Source organism: Caretta caretta, chromosome 3, assembly GCF_965140235.1.
Source record: "Caretta caretta isolate rCarCar2 chromosome 3, rCarCar1.hap1, whole genome shotgun sequence".
NCBI classification, from domain to species: domain Eukaryota; kingdom Metazoa; phylum Chordata; order Testudines; family Cheloniidae; genus Caretta; species Caretta caretta.
Window position 1 is genome coordinate 201,607,050 of NC_134208.1, and position 21,371 is coordinate 201,628,420.

Here is a 21,371-nt window from a genome sequence, read left to right on the forward strand (position 1 = left end):
CAGTCTTTCAAATGGTTGTGCACCCACCATATAGTCATTTCATCTAGACCAGTGGTTCTCAACCGCTGGGGGTACTCAGAGGTCTTCCAGGCGGTACATCCACTCATCTAGATATTTGCCTAGTTTTACAACAGGCTACATAGAAAGCACTAGCAAAGTCAGTACAAACTAAAATTTCATACAGACAATGATTTGTTTATACTGCTCTGTATATTATACACTAAAATGTAAGTACAACATTTATAATCCAATTGATTTATTTTATAATTATATGGCAAAAATGAGAAAGCGAGCAATTGTTCAGTAATAGTGTGGCTGTGACATTTCAGTATTTTTATGTCTGATTTTCTAAGCAAGTAGTTTTTAAGTGAGGTACTTGGGGGTACACAAGACAAATGAGACTCCTGAAAGGGGTACAGTCTGGAACAGTTAAGAGCCACTGATCTAGACCACATTTCCCTAATTTGCTAAGGAGAAAGTCATGTGGAAAGGTGTCAAAAGCCTTACTAAAATCAAGATATATCACATCTACTGCTTCCTCACTGTCTAGTAGCCAGTAACCACGTCAAAGAAGGAAATTAGGTTGGCCTGGCATGATTAGTTCTTGACAAATCCATGCTGGCTATATCTTATCACCCTATTATTCTCTATGTGCTTACAAATTAATAATTTGTCCCAGTATCTTCCCAGGTATCAAAGTTAGGCTGACTGGTCTATAATTCCCCAGGTCCTCTTTGGTCCCCTCTCACCTCTTCTCTTTTTACATTCCCTCTTCCCTTCTCTACTCCACCAGTGATTCAAGCTTTGTTATCTCTGCTGCCTCCTTTGCTCACAGACATCTTTGTGCTTCTTCATGCTGCTCCTTTGACTTGAGTCATCCTCTCCAGGTCTGTTTTCCAACCTAATGCCATTGTGCCATTCAAATCCATCTTCAAAATTCGCTGTAGCAGGAAAGCCTGTGATAAGTGGTGGGGAAGAAAGAAAACATATACACAATAATAACAGACCCAGCAAGACATATGTTGGTCTCAATAGTTAAGGCACTGAACTGGGACTCGGGAGATCGATGTATAATTCCAGACTTAGCCACTGACTTCCTGTGTGACCTTGGGCAAGTCACTTAGGCACAGATGCTCAGAAGATTTTTCAATGGGAAATAGGTACCTAAATACCTTGAGAATCTGGGCCTTAGTCTCTCTTTGCCTCAGTTCCCCATCCATAAAAAGGAGGCGATAGGGTGCTAATGTTCTCCCACGCATTTGTCATGTCTATTTTGGTCCTTTGAAGCATGGAATCTCTCTTATTATGTGTGTGTACAATGTCTCCTGCAACGGAGCTCTGATGTAGGCAGCTGCATCATGAGCAGATGTGTTCATGGTCTTCTGCATGATCGTATTATAGACAGTCTTATCTTCCTCTTCCTTCCTCACCATTGCTGTGTGACGATGAATGTTTGGCTAGGGACTGTGCATTGCAAGCTGCCTAGTACATTTTGGGGCACAAAAATAATACTACAATTATGTAATTTTGATTTTCATTTTACCAATATAACATGCTAACCCGGGCCTTCTAAAGGATGCACATCCATTTTGCTGTTGAAAAGTGATGGATAGTTTAGCAATCTTCTCAGATCAGGAAGTGGACTGGTTCATATCATCTCTGAAATGAGATCAGTGCTCTCAGTCCCATTCCTAAATCAGATTTGCCACTATTTTCAAAACACCACATAACCTGGCATTACTTTCCATCTGTGCTTGAGAGAGATCCAGCACCGCACCAGCAGAAGGGCTGCACGGCCCAGCAGAGGTGCCAGGGCAAAACCCTGTGTGTGCAGTAGCCAAGTTAAAATCCCTGTCTGCAGCAGGTTTGGCTTTAGATCTCTTGTGTATTAGTGATCTGCATAATTCTACCACAATGGGTTGCACAGAGAAGATATTCCCAAGATCAACAGATACTATTTAGATTCTGAGGACATGAAGGCAGACGGCTCACTGCTGCTATGCCATATTTAAAATCCCATTATCTTCTTGGTTACAGTTACCGCATTTTTTTACATCAAGAATTTAGTGCTGCATGAAAAGTGCCAGATTAATTGACAGTCCCAAAGATGAGTTTATGAGATATAAATCATCTGTTTATCCACAGAACATGTTGCCTCTGTGATGGGTTCCCTCCAGGGTGCCACCTGGAACTGGGGTACCACTGAGCCCTCTGACCCACCAGGCTGGGCTCTCTCTCACACTGTGCTGCTGTGACAAACTGCAGACACACACGCAGTCGTACACTTCTACCAGCATACACATAGGTAGGGACACACCCAGCTGCAGTTACATGCAGGCTCTCTGACTAGTCACTGCACGAACCAACAGTAGAAAGGCTAAAGCCAAGGTAACTCCCAGCTTCCGAGGTACAGCATAAGCTCATAGAGTTCACCCCTCTCCCGCTCATTGTGAAAAGGAATATGCAAAACCCGCTCTAAAGTAAAATTCCCAAGCATTTCACTCCAAAATTACTGGTTTAGATTAAAACATAAAATAAGTTTATTAACTACAAAAGATAGACTTTAAGTGATAAGTGATAGCAAACAGATCAAAGCAGATTACTTAGTAAAGAAACAAAAATGCAAATTAATCTTAACATACTAGAAGGATAGGATTTGAATTAGCATTTTCTCACCCTGAGAAATGGTACAAGCAGGCTGCAGATTCTTAAGGGACAAGCTGCACTTGCTTTACAGCTTGGAATCCCCAGGTCTTTCATTCACAGGCTAGTAATCCTTTTAGCCTGGGTCCAGCACTTTCCTCATTTCAGTCTTGGTTCCTCAGGTGTTTCCAGGAGTCTTCTTGTGTGGGGAGTGAAGAACAACTGATGATGTCACTCCCTGCCTTTTCCATATGGCAGGAACCCTTTGTTCCAAAACTCAGGTTGTGGAAAAACACAGACATCCCAAGATGGCGTCCAGAGTCATTTGGCCTGTGGAGTCATAGCAGCCATTACTTACAGGCTGTCTTGAGCATTCTCAGGAAGGCTCACTAGGTGGGGAATAAACTTCTCCTAAGGCCTATTGTTTTTCCTAATGGCCCATTGGCCTGAATAGGCTCTTCCCCCACCCACTATCTAGACTGAAAGCATCTTGCCTGGTGCGCACCACCCAGGTGTAACTACATCTGAAATACAGATACATAGTCAATAGTCATAACTTCAGGTAAAAAATAATACATGCATATAGGTAGGATAATTATATTCAGCAAATCATAAGTTTTCCAATAACATCTTACACGACCTGTCTTGCATAAAATGCATCATAATTAATCATATCATAATATCACTATGAAGAATATGGGGTGTAGTGTCCCGGCCTCCTTCAGCCCTCTATTCCTGTCACTTCTTGAGGTCCCCGGGTTTTCCCAGTGCTCTTTGCTGACCCAGACACCTTCTTGGTGACAGCCTTTGTGTGTGGCTTAGACCAAGGTTAGGTTTGTTTTGACACCTTCTGCCTCCCAGAGGCCAGATGTTGATTTTTGTTTGTTTGTTTTCAAGAACAGACAGCAGAGAATAACCCAAGAAGGGTTCAAGATCAAAAATCTCATAAAACCCCCACAAAGGGCTTGATACTAATTCCCACTCGGGGTATGTCCACACTGCAATTGGAGGTGCGATTGCAGCTCTGGTAGACATACCCATGCTAGCTTTAATCTAGCTAGCATGGCTAAAACCACTGGGATGACATAGCTGCCCCTGGGTATATACTTGCATTGCTAGCCCGTGCTGAAACCCATGCCACCGCAGCTTCACTAGATTAAAACTCGTATGGGTATTTCTAGCCAAGATACAGTCACACCTCGGGTTACAGAACAGACAAATCCAAGGCTGCTTTATACTTTTGGGGCCATGTCAAAGGGCCTTAAAGAGGAGATTAAATAATTACCTTTAACGCCTCTTTAACATCACAAAATGGGTTGTCAGGTGACCTTTGTGTAAATGAGAATGAGTGCCAAAGTTTATTGCAAAACTCAGAGATCAGTAAAAACCGTAACTAGATCTACAGCTATAGCCATCCTTGCCTGGGTGAGACAAAAACCTTGTACAGTAGTAGAGTTAAGATCCAAAGAATAAAAGTCTTGCATGCTTTGGGGCCGATTCTCTGTTACCCTGCTTCTTGCATGGTCCATTACCCCACTGGAAAGGGAAAATAAAGTGCTACCTTTCTGATTAAGCAGGATTATATGTGCACTTTGCACTGGTTGTACTTGACTGTGTAGGAGCAATGGAGTTTAAAGCTCTTTGTATCCACACGTCTGGCTGGCTGCCATGTCTCCACCCTCCTCCCAGCATCTCAGAGGTCAGGTCTGTCTGGGAGATTTTCCCCCTGTGAACATACCAGCCACCTTGAAAATCTGTCAGTTGTTTTCTAAGATCACTTTGAACGGGAGGTGTGAACAACCCAAATTACCCTCCTAGCCAGGAAGAGGGCTTTTGTAATCACATAGGGGAGATAATGTTGACTCAAGTTCAGCTTCTTGGGATGTAAGTTTTTCTCTCTCTCTCTTTCTTGGAAGGATAACTGCTATATTGATGCTTTATTATTATTTATTTATTAATGTATTATTTAGTATTTATTTATTAGCAGCCTCTTTATATACAGCTGTAATCTAACTTTTCCAGTTTTATTTCATGTAACCAACAACGTTTCAAAGGCTCCACTGAAATTGCATCAGTGTCAGCTTAACATTCACACATGACATGAAAATAACAGAACGCCACTAGCCGTCACCTTCAGCCCCCAACTAAAACCCCTCCAACGCATTATTAAGGATCTACAACCTATCCTAAAGGATGACCCAACACTCTCACAAATCTTGGGAGACAGGCCAGTCCTTGCCTACAGACAGACCCGCAACCTGAAGCAAATACTCACCAACAACCACATACCACACAACAGAACCACTAACCCAGGAACTTATCCTTGCAACAAAGCCCGTTGCCAATTGTGCCCACATATCTATTCAGAGGACACCATCACAGGGCCTAATAACATCAGCCACACTATCAGAGGCTCGTTCACCTGCACATCCACCAATGTGATATATGCCATCATGTGCCAGCAATGCCCCTCTGCCATTTACATTGGTCAAACTGGACAGTCTCTACGTAAAAGAATAAATGGACACAAATCAGATGTCAAGAATTATAACATTCATAAACCAGTCGGAGAACACTTCAATCTCTCTGGTCACGCAATCACAGACATGAAGGTCGCTATCTTAAAACAAAAAAACTTCAAATCCAGACTCCAGCGAGAAACTGCTGAATTGGAATTCATTTGCAAATTGGATACTATTAATTTAGGCTTAAATAGAGACTGGGAGTGGCTAAGTCATTATGCAAGGTAGCCTATTTCCCCTTGTTTTTTCCTACCCCCCCCCCCCAGATGTTCTGGTTTAACTTGGATTTAAACTTGGAGAGTGGTCAGTTTGGATGAGCTATTACCAGCAGGAGAGTGAGTTTGTGTGTGTGGTTTTTGGGAGGGGGGTGAGGGGGTGAGAGAACCTGGATTTGTGCAGGAAATGGCCCAACTTGATTATCATGCACATTGTGTAAAGAGTTGTCACTTTGGATGGGCTATCACCAGCAGGAGAGTGAATTTGTGTGTGGGGGGGTGGAGGGTGAGAAAACCTGGATTTGTGCTGGAAATGGCCCAACCTGATGATCACTTTAGATAAGCTATTACCAGCAGGACAGTGGGCTGGGAGGAGGTATTGTTTCATATTCTCTGTGTGTATATAAAGTCTGCTGCAGTTTCCACGGTATGCATCCGATGAAGTGAGCTGTAGCTCACGAAAGCTCATGCTCAAATAAATTGGTTAGTCTCTAACGTGCCACAAGTACTCCTTTTCTATTCACACACCAGTTTCCCATGCAGCATGGTTAGACTGCAGCCCATACACATGCACAGAGATCTCTTCGTAGGGGGTTGTGTATTATGTGTCTAATGTATTATATTAAGCTGATAACTCCAAAGATGGTCTACTAGTTAGAGTGCTAGCCTGGGACTTAGGAGACCCAGTATTAATTCTCTGCTCTGCCACAGACTTCCTGTGTGTGATCTAGAGCAAGTCACTTAGCCTGTCAGTGCCTCAGTTTCCCACCTGTAAAATGGGAATAGTAGCACTGCCCTATCTCACAGCAGAGTAGTGAAGATAACTCCATGAAATCTGAGGGTGCTCAGATACTAAGGATGTAAGCCATATCCTCACCTAAGATAGAATTTTAAAAGCAGCATATTTTCCTTAATAATCCCCATTTATCAACAAGACCACCTGACATCAAATAAGGTTTCTTTCCGGTTGAAGGTAAACCACAGTCAGAGAAGGAGACTGGGAGCAGCGGTATATGATCAAAACCTTTTGCTCTGTAAAAAGGAGAATAGAATGTTGGAAAGTTAAATGAAGGCCAAAAACACAGGAAGATTCTGGGCTGCTGTGAAGTATAGCCCTCTCAGAAATCCTTGGCATTAATATGGGACAGGCACTTTCTATGCCACAGGATGTTAGAGGGATCAGAGGGATGAGCTGGGATGGTAAATCACAATGACATCTTTACTGGCATCCTATCACTTTGTGCTGTGATCCCCTCAGCTCTTCCAAGGTAAGCGAGATTGAGCCGGGTCACTGCGTGGTTGGAAGACCTCCAGGAAACTGCGGCAGGGGTGTTGGGATTCTGGTGGCATTCTTCCCTCTGAGACAGTAGTGAATTTACATCCCAACACAGGGTTATGGGAGAACCATGATGCCTTCTTATGGGACAAGAGGCTAAGCTTAGATCCTGACCATTTGTGGTCACTGAAGGTCATGGAGCATTTTCTGAAAGAGCAGAGACATTACCCCTAGTATCATGGGCAGACTGTAGCCTGGGTAATTGCAAGAATTACAAGAATTACACTGCAATTTGAACTAGATAATGTTCTTGTCTGGACACTGTGCAGTGTTACTGTTTGCTGTTAAACCGTGGCTCCATTTTACCTCAGAGGTGGCTGGAATTCCCTGGTGGGGGATCAGGGTGAGAATCCCATCAGCACTTTGCACATCACCCAGTGAAACTAGAGGTACTACAGAATATAAATGGACTTTGCTATTATTTTATTATTTTGACTGATGTGGAGGACACAGACCGATTACTGAGACTGGCCGGGGAGCAGCAGGGAAAGCTCTACAAGGGGAATAAAATTAATCTGTTCCAGGGTGCAAGCCCAGCTCCCCAGCCCAGATGAAAGGAGTTAGTAGCCATCAGGAAATGCTTTGTGTAACTGTTTTGTATCCTGCAAGGCAGAGGGTCAGCTGCAGCACTAGAATGTGTTATACAGTCTCCGGGATGATGTGACTGTAGAAACTGCTGCAGATGGTAAAAAATGACAAACAATGGGATGATATGAGATCACTGGGCAAAAAAAAAACTGTAGCAAGGGAAAAAATGAAGCAAAAATATTAGTAAGCCAAATGCTTAGTCCCTGTCCTCACTTCAACAAAACTCCTGCTCACTTATTGTGTTGTGCGGAGGCCAGACTAGTTGATCTAATGGTCCTGTCTGGTCTTAACAATCTGTGAGGGACTCAGGATTTGGCCTGATGTTTTTAGGAAAGGAGGTAATACCTTGTTTTAGTGGTTTATAGATTAGTACTGAATTTGACCAGATTCCCAATATCAGGAGATGCTAGGGTTGCCAACATTGTAATATTTAAAAACTGGACACTCCAGCAGGAGTGCCAGAATCTCCCCTGCCCCGCCTCTTCCCCCAAGGCCCTGCCCCTGTCATGCCTCTTCCCCCCATTTGCTCCTCTTCCTGCCCTCCCCCCATCGCTCACTGCTATTCCCCTCTCTCCCCTGCCTGGGTGGAGAGGGACTTACCTGCGGAGCTGCAGCCCCAGCTGAGCAGGGACTGGTGTGGGTGATGACCTGGTGCCTTCCCGCCACCCCCATCCACAGTATCCAGACTTTGCATGTCCAATCAGTAGATCTGACCAGACACTGTCAGGTCCCCTTTTCGACCCGACTGTCTGGTCGAAAACCAGGCACCTGGTCACCCTTGGAGATGCCTTTTGTAACATTTCCTTTTCTTTCCTCTTCTCTACCCCAACTTTGAAAGACAAAGGGCCTGATTCTTCATTCCTTTATCCCATTTGACACAGGTAAGCAGCCCCAGAAATAGCCAGACCTCGGGATGTAAAGCAATGAACTTGCACCCACTTTCCTTTACAAAGGCTGAAGCCAGATTGAAAGTGGTGATAACAAGTAGATCTTTTATACCCATCAAAGGGGTCCAAGAGCTGTATTAAAGAGCTCAGGTAGGAGTACCTGGGGCTTTGAGAGCATCTGGGCATGAAAATGAAGTGTTCACCACCTATGTAAACTCAAGGTTTGATCCTGCATTCTTCGTGCACCCCACACTCCCATTGCTTCTTCACACACAAGACTACAACGCTGGTCCCTAGCTGTTTCCTTTCTTGAAATCCTCTGAGTAAGGCAGTTGAATTTCTCAGTCACCTAATCATCTAGGCCAAGATTAATAGGCTTAACTTCAGGCTCCTAAATCTGTACTTAGGTACCCAAATAGATGGCCAGGTTTTCCAAAGTGCCCAACAGTGTTCTGAACTTCTGAAATCCTCTCATTTACAGCCTCAGGACTGTAGCAGCCTCTGTTGTGACAGTACCCACGCATGTGGTTTTGCCCTACAGATGTCCTTACAGAGGGGAGGTTTGGCCAGTAGATCTGCAGAGTTGCCATCTATCATATCCCCAGAACTGCCATCCACAGAGATAGCCTGAGAGGCACAGACAATCCTGTGCAGGTTGTTTGCCCTCCACCGTCTGGTCCATGCAGAGCAAAATCACACTGGATTTTGCTGCCTTTCAGGCCAGACTTGTGTCTTGGATTGGGCTGAAGGGACAAGATCTGCCCCATTTTGGACACCCTTGTCTATAATACTATTGGCAGGTGATGCATGGGGGAAGTGTAGAATAATTGTACCCAGATTTTGGTTGATGCAGGTCATCATGTTTCATGCAGCTCAAAGAGGATTGCTAGTTCTGCCCAGAAAAGCTTTCCCACACCCACACTCTGCTTGTTTTAATTTGGGGTGATCAATTCTTTCCTTACAGTCTCTTGCCAAAAAGGAAACAATTTCTCAGATTTAAAAAAAAAAATCTACATTTTTCAAACATATTTCTGTTCTCATATTTAGACCCTGTGAATACCTGAATGCATCAATGCATCGCTCAAGAAGCGTGCACAGATGCGTGCATTTTAAGTCAAAGTTGTTTCCTGGGGTCCAAACCTTAACTCTCAATGAAATCAAATTGAATTTCATCTCTGTAAGGATTTCAGGATTGGCCCAGATTGTCAACTGATGTAAATCAGCATAGCTGCATTGCAATTAATGGAGCTACTCCGATTTACACCATCTGAGGATCTGGCCCATAGTGTGTATATATAATGGTTTTCCATAAAGAGTGAAGTTAGATTTTAGGTAAGACCAGAGCTATTTGTTTCTCTGATGAGCAATCTGAACCATTTTACCTCTCCACATAAACTGCAGGGACCATCGGTCCTGACGACATGCCATATGTTTAATATAAAAACGATACATATGAGATATAGTTTACATTTCATAAACATTGTATTTCTTTAACAATGCATTTTTTTCCTTGGAAAAAAGACTTTGCACCGCTATTTATTCATCCTTGCCCCTTGGAGAGCTTGCTGCCATCTGGATTTCTTGGCATTCCCTTTCCCTTTGCTTCTTTCACTTGTTCTTCTCCCACTGTGCACCAATGAAGAGCTACACTATGCACTATTTCATAGCCAAATTATGCAGCATACTGTAAACACTTCATAAACTTTGCCAGCTGCTAAGTCAAGGGCTCTGCAAGATCAGTCTAAGCCCTGGAAATTACTCAGAAAAAATGAGCCAGGTTTTTGGAAGCCAGTTTGTGGAGCAATATGGTGCAGTATTATATCTTTCTAACTGCAGTGTGGACTGATGGAGGAAGAAGCGAAGAGAGCTGCGTTACTCTTGAAGCACCGGCCCTGCTTTATAAAAAGGCAGCTTGGATTAGAGGCATCAGTAAAACTGGGATAATATCTCCCTGCCAAACATGGGGAATGATGTGTTAGTTAATGACCGGTTTCAGAGTAACAGCCGTGTTAGTCTGTATTCGCAAAAAGAAAAGGAGTACTTGTGGCACCTGAGAGACTAACCAATTTATTTGAGCATGAGCTTTCGCGAGCTACAGCTCACTTCGTTAATGTTTGTCCTGCACGGTGAAAGTGTCAGGGCTGCATCTTTTCCGTTGCCGTGTCAGTGCTGAGCGTTATTCTTGTAACACAGAGGATGGTAATCGGGTACAGAGGCTGATCTAATGCCCATTGAAGTCAATGGCAATACTCCCAAAGATTTCAGTGGGAGCAGGATTTTCTCCTCAAGACGAGAATAGAAGAGGACAGCAGGGGAAGCAGTCTGCAGTCACTCCCTGGGAAAAGGGTGGTAACTTTGGGGCTATAGGGTTAGGTTGTCTGCAGTTACTCCCTGGGAGGAGTAGGAGTACTTGTGGCACCTTAGAGACTAACAAATTTATTTGAGCATGAGCTTTCGTGAGCTACAGCTCACTTCATCGGATGCATGCAGTGGAAAATACAGTGGGGAGATTTATATACACAGAGAACATGAAACAATGGGTGTTACCATACACACTGTAACAGGTAAGGTGAGCTGTTACCAGCAGGAGAGCGGGGGGGAGGGGGAACCTTTTGTAGTGATAATCAAGGTGGGTCATTTCCAGTTGACAAGCAGTTGACTCTAAAACCTGGGAGGAGTGAGTTTGGGCTGGACAAGCCAGCGGGGGCCAGACAATAGAGCAGAGAGGTTGGACCCTGGACTGGAACCCAGATTAGTGGGCAGGTCCAGGTTCCCCTACCAGTCCCTGGGAAAACAGCACAGAACCTGGTCTTGGATTGGAAGACTATCTGGAGCACACAAGGGCAGCTGATCCAATAGAACATGGATTCCCCAGAAGGGGAAGACTATACAGTGACTTGGCCAGAGGACTGAGTCATAAAAAGGGAGCACTGTGACTCCTGGAGAGAGAGAGGGGACACAGCATGAGACACCGTCAGAAGGGGGGCGTCAGACCTGATGGGAGCGAATCCCCAGATGCAGCCACAAGGAGGCGCCCCGGTGAGTGGACCCTGTCACAGAACACTTTTGTGTTTAGATTTTGACCCACATGGAAAAAAAAAACAGAGACATCTGAGTATAGACAAGCATATCAGACTAACTGCTGTGGTACTGGTGACATGACTGTTGGACATCACTCTTGGAAAGAGTCCGGTGACTACACAAGAATAACACACTGCTCGGCACTACATGGCCTGACTCTATCTAGTGTCCTTCAGCTACCCTCCAGATCTAATTGATTACATCTCCCCAGAATCACTTTTCTGATCTATCAGAAATAATTAGATACACAGGTTATCGGGAAGACTCAGGAAATTCAGATAGCACTTATAAACAATTATTATTTCAGTAACTCTTCACCTTCCCTTGCCACATTTTTGCTAAAAGGATCACAAGTTCACTAGTGCTCATGTAAGCAGTCTGCGAACATCCTGTGATTATGTCTAATTGCCCTGTTCTTAGAGTGGTAAAAGCTTATGGGGGTGGGGGAGATTGCCTAGTTTGACAAGCTTTCTTCTTCGTTGTGGTCTTCTTTTTTATTTTTTGTTTCAACCTTAGGGAATCCCTAATTAAAGTTATTTGCTGTTCATTCAATATAGCGTTCTGCGGCTGAAATTCTGTATCCTTCTGTAGCTTCCACTCCCAGGCTTGTGGTCTCATTTACACCTGTTTTATCACAGCACAGCTGCAATGACTTCAGTGGCCCTAATCCTGATTTTTACCCCAGGGTACATGAGACAAGAAGGAACCTCCATGGAGAGGCATCTGTTTTGTTTTCTTTCTTTGAGTGTGTAGGTTATGGGCCCTTGAGTCCTTTGTTTGTTATATATGTTGGGCCAAACTCTTGACTTCCTGTTGCATGTTATCTTCAGCCCTCGGAATAATGAACCCAGAAGCTCCATTTAGACATTGTAGCAGGGATTTTTAGAGATGCCCAACAGACACAGACACCCAAATCCTCTGGACAGCTGTGAAATATCTGAGTCTGTAATTGTAATAGGCCAATGATAAATGTTTGCAGCAGTGTGTACACATTCCTTTAAATCTGCTCTTCTGTTCGAACAAGTTTAAACTTTGTGGCCATTACCACGGATAGAGAGAGTAGGGAGCCTGCTCATAATAACATTAATGGCAAAAAGCCCTATTGACTTCAGTGGGAACAGAATCAGGCCTTAGGTCCTTGCTATAGTGTAGATGGTGCCAGTTTATTCCTGTTGATGAGTGGCCACACAAGCAGGCCCTCTTGCTTCAGTGGGATTGCTGGTAGGAGAAAATCCTCACTAGCATGTATGAGGGTGGTGCAGTCTAGCCTGTCTGAGGTTCCCCTCCGCAGCCGTGGAATACTATCTGTTTGTTTGTTTGTTTTTCTCTCTTTATTTGTAATGCAAGTATTCATAGTGCCTTAGATATACAAAGGCATTTACAATCAGTTAGACACCTGAGACCCAGTGACTGTGTGAATCAGGATTGTACACAATGCACATTCCTGGCTCCAAAGAGCTTGCAATCTAAGACAAGCCCAACATAAGACAGTTCCAGTGAGAGACAGCATGGGGATCTCCTGTGAGGAGGGATTACTTGGAGAAATGGGAGGCTTTGAAGACAGAGAGTGGGTGACTGGTGGTCAAGGCCAGGGAGAATGACCCAGGCATGGGGGATAGTGTGGGAGACAGAGAAAAGCCAGGAAAAGGGGATAAAGAACAGTAAGGTGAACGGACTGGGGTGAGTGACGGAGTTGAGAGGGCGAGTAGGAAGAAATGAGAACAGAGATGGAGTGAAACTACGCAGCGGCTGGTCGATGAGGATGGGGATCTTCAATATGATGTATGGAGAGGCAAGAAGCTAATATGGGGAGTCCTAGAGAGGAGGAGGAGGTGTGAGGAGTTGTGGGAGAAGATGACCTTGGCAGCAGCACTTTGGACAAGGAAAGGCAAACGGTTGCGAGGCCAGGAGACCATTACAGTCATGAAGCAAAGTGGTGACCAGAGCATGGGCAATGGGGGACAGTGGGTTAAGGGAATATGCTGGCAGTATTGAAGAGGAAGAAGGGATCGGAGGCTGGGTGTGACTGCATGCTGCCCTGTCTGTCTGTTATATTTTTCCTTCCCAGACAAGGTGGAGTGCACTGACTATTGAGTTTAAATAATTAGCCTTGTCCTGGGATTTCAGTCTGCTCAGCTTCACCCATAACTCTCTATACTGCATTAACATAAAGATGAGGAATAACACACATATCTATGCAGTGCGTCCCTCCCCTCAAAGAAGCAAGCTTCAGAAGCTGAATCCAAGTGGCTCGCGCTAAGGGGCACACGATGGGTCTAGTGTTGGAAATGTAATCACTGCCTGCTCGAAAACAACTCTGCATGTGCACACACAGCCAAGCCAGATAATGAACAGACAGCCACACCAAGATGTAGTATCGGCAAAAAGACCCAAAGAAGATATGAATTCAGCGGCCAAATTCAACAAGAACCAGGGCTGCCTGTACTCCACAAAGCATGCTTTGATGGTTATGACCCGTAGGAAGGAGGGAGCAATGCACGAACAATCCAACACTTCCAGCAAATTAAAGTCTATTTAATGGTTTTTTTGTGGGTTTGAAGAGCGTGGGCCTGACTTTGCCCCATTGATGTCAATTGTAAAACTTTCATCAACTTCAGCGGGAGCAGAGTTAGGCCAGTGCTGCAGCTCTTGGAAATACCACTTGCAGACCCTCAGGCGAGACGCACTGCACTGGGACAGGTGCTGGAGGCACTCACCTGTGAAGAGAGAGGCAAGGCTGAGAGGCTGGGCCAAGGCACTTTGAGAAAGTAACTGTTGCACTCATCAAGCTCCATGGTGAGTTTTAGGTCACAGCCCTAAGTTAGGGGCCAGTGCAGATCTGCATGCCTTCAGGGAGAAGCAGGACGGAGGCTGGGCTTCAGAGAGAGACAAGCTCAGTTGAGATTGTTCCTTGCTCAGGGGGCTCATGACCCTATCTCATCCCTTGCATCATCTTGAAGATTTGCTCTTTAATGTGTAGCACAGCTGACCAGCCCCTCTCCAGAGTGCAACCCCGGAGCACCAAACAAGGGGTGAGCAACTCATTGCTTACTCTCCTGTCCCTGCATGCAGCTTCCGAATGGCGCAGCGTGTGCTTCCCAGAACTGACCTCCAGCAAGGAGGCCGAGGCCAATTCTCATGGCCTTCCCTTATTGGGGCGTCTGGCTCCAGTTGTGCTATGAACACTCCCATGCACCCAGCATTTGAATAAGCACAAGCACCAGGACTCTGACTACTGCATATGTAGCATTGGCCTGCTAAACCCAGGGTTGTGAGTTCAATCCTTGAAGGGGCCATTTAGGGATCTGGGGCAAAAACTGGGGCTTAGTCCTGCTTTGAGCAGGAGGTTGGACTAGATGACCTCCTGAGGTCCCTTCCAGCCCTGATATTCTATGATTATTTGATAACCATTACAGTAATGCCAAAGGTCAGACAAAGTGCATTCCATAACTTACACAAAGCTCTCTAGGCACAAGAAAGGTACATCAGCATAGAATCGGACAAATGTTGGGCTAGAAGGACCTTGAGAAGTTATCGAGCCAGCTCCCTTCACTGAGACAGGACCAAGTAAACTTACACCAACCCATACAGGTATTTGGCCAACCTGTTCTTAAATGCTTTGCTTTTCCAGTCAGAGACAGCGAGAATTTCTTTCCCCTTTCATACTGCATGACTTCTTGTCTGATATATTAATGTGGAGGTCACCGTCAAATCACATGCAAAGTCCTGGGCCAAGATTTTCAAAAATTGAGACCTAACTTTAGGCTCCTAAGTAATTCTCTCAGCACATAAGTACCTGGCCTGATTTTTCAAAGGGCTGAGCATTCAGCACTTGCCATTTCTTTCAAACAGAGCTGCTGGTTGCTCAAGATCATTGAGAATCAGGGGTGAAATCCTGGCCTATTGAAGTCAATGGCAAAATTTCCAATGACTTCAGAGGGGACACGATTTCACCGCAAATGCCTGAGTACAGACTTAGGAACATAACTTCAGCGGTGCAGACCAAAAAGTTTAAATAAAGCCTTGGGCATCCAGCCATATCCACTGCAGGCAGAGCGCTCAGCCTGTCTGGAAATCAGGCCACACATGTAGGTGTCTAAATATGGACTTAGAAGAGAGATGGGCAATTTTTTTATCCAAAACATTTTCTCCCTGAAAATTGCAGATTCATGTTTGGTGAATTCATGTCAATTATGGCAGTTGTTCTGGCTGAAACAAAAAAAGAAAAAAATTGGAAAATTATATTATCTAACTTTTTTTAAAAGCCCTAGTCCCCAGGCTATAGAGTCAGACACACTCTCTTTCTCAGGCTGAGGGACTATCCAAGTATTTTAAACAGAAGTGGAGGAAAAGCTTCAATAGGAGAAATTGAGAGACCCCAATAGCAGAATATCCTACTGGCTGGTAGTTAAGGAACTCACCTGGAGGGGGAAAACCTGGACTCAAGTCCTTGTACCAAAGCAGGGATTCAAACTGGGGTCTTCCACATTCCTTGTGAGTGCCCCAGCAAGTGGGTGAATGAAATGTTGACCTCAAAGGCAATTTTTCTGACTTTTCAAGTAGATGAAAAATTTTGGTTTTAGTTCAGCTCAAACCAATTTTTTCCCCATTTTTCAGAATGGCCAGTGAATCAAAAAATCAGTTAGCACACAGCTCGACTTAGAAGCCTAATATCAGTCCCTGAGTTTTGAAAATCTTGGCCCCAGTGTTTGTGATTATGATCATTGTACCTTAGGTTTTCCCATCGAACATGCCTCTATGGGTAAGAGTAGGGCCTTTTTCCTGCCTTAGCTCTATTCATTGTCATTGCTCTGGATTTTTTGAGGCCTGAGCAGAATACGGGGCTACTTTGCAATCTGATCTTTCTGAAATAAACCTCATTCATTCTTCAAAGATCCAAAGCCTTTTCCCTTGAAAACAGGGAGCCAGTTAAGTTACACATAATGTAAAAGAAAAGCAAGGTAAAATCACACTGATTCAAGCCTCATAGAGAATGGAATGTATTTTCATATGAATCTGCTTGTTTCAGACCCCTGGTGAATAGCTTAGTGCAGTTAGAACCAATGTCTTTGTGCTGGTCTATGCTGCTGGCTCTCTGAAAAGGAAAAAAAAAAAAGGACCTTCTGAGATGTTTAACGTACATAAGGTCTGCAATATGTGCTGAGAGCTGGGATTAGCTCTAATGACTGGCATTTGTGGTTCAGAGATGATCCGATGTGGCCCAGCTTTCAGCCAAACGTGGCTTAGCTAGAGTAACTAAGGGGTCAGTGGAAATGAAGACAAAATGGCAACGCTGCTCAGGAAAGCAGGAAAATGATGTCTTGCTACTGGGCCAGATTGCCTGGTTCAGCCAAGTGCACGGGGTGCAAGATGGAAGGTGTCCGTAGGCAGTCTTTGAAGCCCCTTGACCGTCAGCCATCTCAGTGCTAGGCTGGTTTTCTGTCGCAGAGAAGCTGACAGCTAACAATCCAAATGGGCTGCTCCATGCTGCGCCAGCTCCTAAAGGAATTGCTGGGCTGGAGGAAACCAGTGATCCGTCTAGTCTAGTATCTCTGAGAGTGTCTAGGGCCAGTGGTAGGGGCAAGAAACCCAGGAGTCAACAGTTAATCCCATCGCTCGTGCCTCATCTTTATTTATTTGTATGAAATGGTTATAGTTATCTTTCAATTGTAACACAAGTGAAGGAGTGACTGTCATGTAAATTACATTACCATGGTATTTCCTTTGCTGCTCTAACATTGGATTGGATTGCTGTGAAATTAGGTGGTGAAGTGGTGTGTGTTTCTGGAGGGATGTCACCACTCAACTCTTAACAAATGCCTTTGTAAATAATCAGAGTTGCCCCAGATATTCCCTCTGTTAAGAATCCCGAGGAAAGCTGTGAATGACATAGTAGTGATGTTACCTACTTGAGAACACAAAATGGCAAAGATTGCAGTGGTGAGCCCCGTAAGTCTATGAATCCCTCGAAGGGCAAGGGGATTATGTAAAAGTATTAAAATGGCTATCAGTCACCTAAGCAAACAAGTTACATGTATTTTTCTCTTGGCTTGCAAGACCAACCTGTGTACTGCCCCTCCCTGCGTCATCTCTAATGTAAACACTTATCTTCTATGTTTCTGTCATGATCTCTATTTCACAGCATCATAGGAAACAAAAACACATTTAATTCTCACCTGTTAAATATGCAAACACCTGTTTACATATGACTATATAAATAAGGCACTTATAGTTGTTCTTTCCAACTAACTCACATTTGATGTGCCTCTGAAAAGCATTTGGCTACTGATATTTAGTGACTGTTGGGACTGTGGTTAATTAGTTAAATCAGATATTATACAATAGGTTATTTCAGTTGAGAAGCATTTAGAATGCATTATATTGATCTTTATTAAAAGCAACGTTGATCTTTCTTGTGGCACATTTCATAAAGGTTTTGGAGAAGACTGTTTTCAGAAGCAGGCACATATCACAGGCAGTAAGATACCAGAATTACTTAGGTCACCCAATTGTACTAGATAGATTTTTTTTTTTACAAGCACTTCTCTGATTGCTTCCTTTCCATTTGTTTATTTAGTTGGGTTTATTTCAAAGGTCTTTCCATTCCTCAGGGAAATTTTACAAAAATTACAACATGTATAGGTTTAGATCTTCAGCTGGTGTCAAAATAATTTCTAGGTTAAGACCAACATGTTAAACTCCACCCAGATATTTAAATCAATGGGAATTCTATGGATGAAGAGCTTGCAGTAAGGGACCCAATGAGTATATGGGAACTGAGGGAATTCTTGAAGTGCTAGGAATGATCTGGGAAGTATGTCTGTGTGTGACAGTACTCTACTGGAAGGAAATAAAGCTATTGAGCTAAGGGTATGTCTGCTCTGGAGCTGTAAAGGACAAAAACGTGCCCTAGCTTTGATCAAGCTAGCGTGCTAAAAATAGAAGTGTAGCCACAGCAGTGCAGGCAGCCAGAAGGGCTAGCTGCTCCGAGAATGATCCCATCCGAGAGGCTAGGCACCATACTTGGGGTGGCTAGCTCCTCCCACTGCTTTTGCCACAGCAGGAACGCTTCTTTTTTTAGTACTCTAATCCAACCTAGCATGGGTATGTCTCCTTGAGATGGGAATTACACCTCCTGATTCAAGTGTAGACATACCCTATGTGTCATAGGCCTTCTACCGCTGGCAGTTGATGATTTATGTTGAAGTGGTAGGTGCTAGTGCTTTTGGATCGGGATATTTCAAGTTCTCTTTCTGGTGTTACCATGAAATTGGACTGGTGCATGGACACAGTGATTGACAACATTGAAGTCCTATGTGGCCATGGATTTGTTATGATACTTGCCTACTTTATAGGGGTGTGTGATTCTTCAGTAATATGTGTAGTGTCATATCTTGGGATCTGGGTTATTCTGGTGGACTAGGAGAAGCTGCATATGTAGTAAAGTTTGTCATTAAAACTGCAGCCAAAAATTCACCAGATCCAGCGGGATACTGGTGCTGAATTAGAATTTTTGCAGATTTCTTGTACCAGTATGTCTTGGGGTAGAACACCAGAAGCAAAATTTGTTCTCACTGTTTGCTTGTGCTCCCCTGTCTGTCTCCACCTGTTGTCTCTTGTCTTATACTGGAACTTTTCTGCTTGGAAAAGAGACAACCAAGGCAGGATATGATAGAGGTCTATAAAATCATGATCGGTGTGGAGAAAGAAAATAAGGAAGTGTTATTTACTCCTCATAACACAAGGACGAGGGGTCACCCAATGAAATTAATAGGCAGCAGGTTTAAAACAAAAATTTCTTCACACAACGCACAGTCAACCCGTGGAACTTTTTGCCAGAAGATGTTGTGAAGGCCAAAACTATAACACGGTTAAAAAACCCAAACCCTAGATAAGTTCATGGAGGATAGATCCATTAATGGTTATTAGCCAGGATGGGCAGGGGTGGTGTCCCTAGCCTCTATTTGCCAGAAGCTGGGACTGAACGACTGGGGATGGATCACTTGATGATTCCCTGTTCTGTTCATTTCCTCTGGGTCACCTGACACTGACCACTGTCGGAAGACAGGATACTGGGCGAGATGGACCTTTGGTCTGACCCAGTATGGCCGTTCTTATGTTCTTATACTTAGATTGTAAATTCTCTGGGGCAGGGACCTACTCTTTGTTCTGTTTGTACAGTGCTTAGCCTAACAGGCTTAGTCATGACTGGGGCTCCTAACCCAATTGCAGTATAAATAATAATATCTTGATGGTGCGGTTTCTGGGTTTGTGACCAAAATTTGGGAGGATCCAGAGGCCACAGCTGTTTTTGCAGGGATATCACACACTGGGGGGCAGATTTTCTAAGGTGCAGCAGCGGGGGCTCAATTCCCTGTTTACTCTGTTGAATTTGGGGGCCTGGAGCCAGGAAGTGGCTGGATCCGGGGTGCTGGTTCTGGGGTTTAGTGGCACCAGGAGGCTTGCTGCCGCAGGAGTTGCCGCGCTGTGGCAGGAGCAGTTTCAAGGTATGCTGTATTTACTCCGCGCGGTTTGCAGGGGGGAGGCAGATTTTGGCTGGCTGTAGCTGTGGGATGAGGGATTGTGCAGAGCTGTCGCATGGGATCCGATGCATGGGGGGGGGGGGGGGGGGTTGGGTTGTTCCGGCGCAGGAGAAGTCGCTAGATCTGGTCTCTGTGGAGGACGCACTTGGGGTATCACCATCCCCAGGCTCCGGCTCTTTCTTCCCCCTTCCTCAGCGCCGCACCCTCTAGGCAGCTGGGCGTCTCCGCTTCGACCAGGGCGAGGCGAGCTTGAGCTCCGCCAGTCACAGCCCGGATGTAGCAGCAGCAGCAGCCCGGTGCCGGCTCCCCCCCACGCCCCCAGCCGCCGCCTGCCAGGGACACACGCCGCGAGCCCGGGCTCGCCGGAACATGGCGCTCGGGGCGAGGGAGCGGCGGGCGCGGGAGGCGACGCGTGCAGCCCGGGCTCGCCTGACAGCCGGCCGCTAGGTAGGCGCGAGGCGGGGACGGGGCGGCCGGAGCCGCGCCGCAGGCTGGCTCGCGGGGCGTCAGCCCGGGTTTCCCGGGAGATGAAGCGGGGGGGGGCTCGGAAGAATCGACGCCTAGATGGGCTGGTAGGGCTCGAGACCGCTCCCTGCAGCGAGAGCCGCCTTTGCAGAGAGACAGCCCGCCGGCGGGGGGGCGGGGGGGGTGCCGCGGTTTGGCCCTCGGGGCTTTACAGAATCGTGCTTTTGCCTGACAGATTAGGAAAGGGAGCCCCCCCCCCTCCCCCCGGTGCCCGAGCCCTCGGTGTTCTACAGAATGCAGCCTCGGCCGGGGGGGGGGGGGGGGGTGACATGCACAAATGGACACGACTCCTTGCAATACTCATGTAGGTAGCTCTGTCCTGTCAATCCTGGACATCTGGGGACGCAAGTAAGAAGCGGGGGTATCAATAGTAACCATGCTGCTGCAGCAGTCTCCTGGGCTATATATATACAATGACATTTAAAACACACAGGATTTTTTGTTTGTTCGTTTTCTTACTGCAAAAAGCTCGGTGACCCTGTCATTTTAGGCACTGGGTGGGGGGAACTGGAATGCTTTCTGTTCGCAACTCTGGTGAAACCATGTCCTGTCTCTCAGTCTGATGGGAAAACTTACTTGTGTATTCAAAACAACTTTTGCTTTTGAGGTTTACTTTGTGTGTGGGGAGGGTGGGGTTTTTTTTAATAGTGTCTACAGATAACCATCTAAAACAATGGAATAATTAGGATATGGTCACTTAACTAGTGAACATGCATATATGTTCTTTGAAAGCTGGTGTATGTAGCTGAAAACACAACAGCAACACTGCTTTGCATTGGCCAATGACATTAACATCATAGATGGATAGAAGATAAAATATTCTATAAAGTGTTATCTAGACATGCTTTCAATAAAAAGGGGAAGCATGAATCCTGAGGTATTAAAAGGTCTGGCTGCTTAAAAAGAAGCAACCCCACGTTAAGCTTTGTCAAAGTGTGTTGTAAAGAAATACATTTTAACTGGAAGTATTAAATACTGTATAACAGCCCAGTCTAAGACTAACACTTTGCGAGAGAGACAGTGCAGAGACA

The 21,371-nt window shown here is 45.1% G+C and overlaps 1 protein-coding gene across 7 annotated transcripts in view; it reads left to right on the forward strand.

Moving 5' to 3' along the window:
• Positions 1-21,371, forward strand: part of PAK5 (p21 (RAC1) activated kinase 5) — a 210,322-nt gene that overhangs the window by 11,350 nt on the left and 177,601 nt on the right. For 4 of the 7 annotated variants that reach the window (XM_048842568.2, XM_048842572.2, XM_048842570.2 and 1 more), the window contains exon 1: positions 19,926-20,262. The exons of 1 other annotated variant lie outside the window; for it this stretch is intronic. The gene's annotated coding sequence lies outside the window, so the exon portion shown is untranslated. Of the gene's footprint in view, positions 1-19,676; positions 19,780-19,925; positions 20,263-21,371 lie in introns of those variants that run through there. 2 more of the 7 variants (XM_048842569.2, XM_048842573.2) reach the window with 2 other exon arrangements.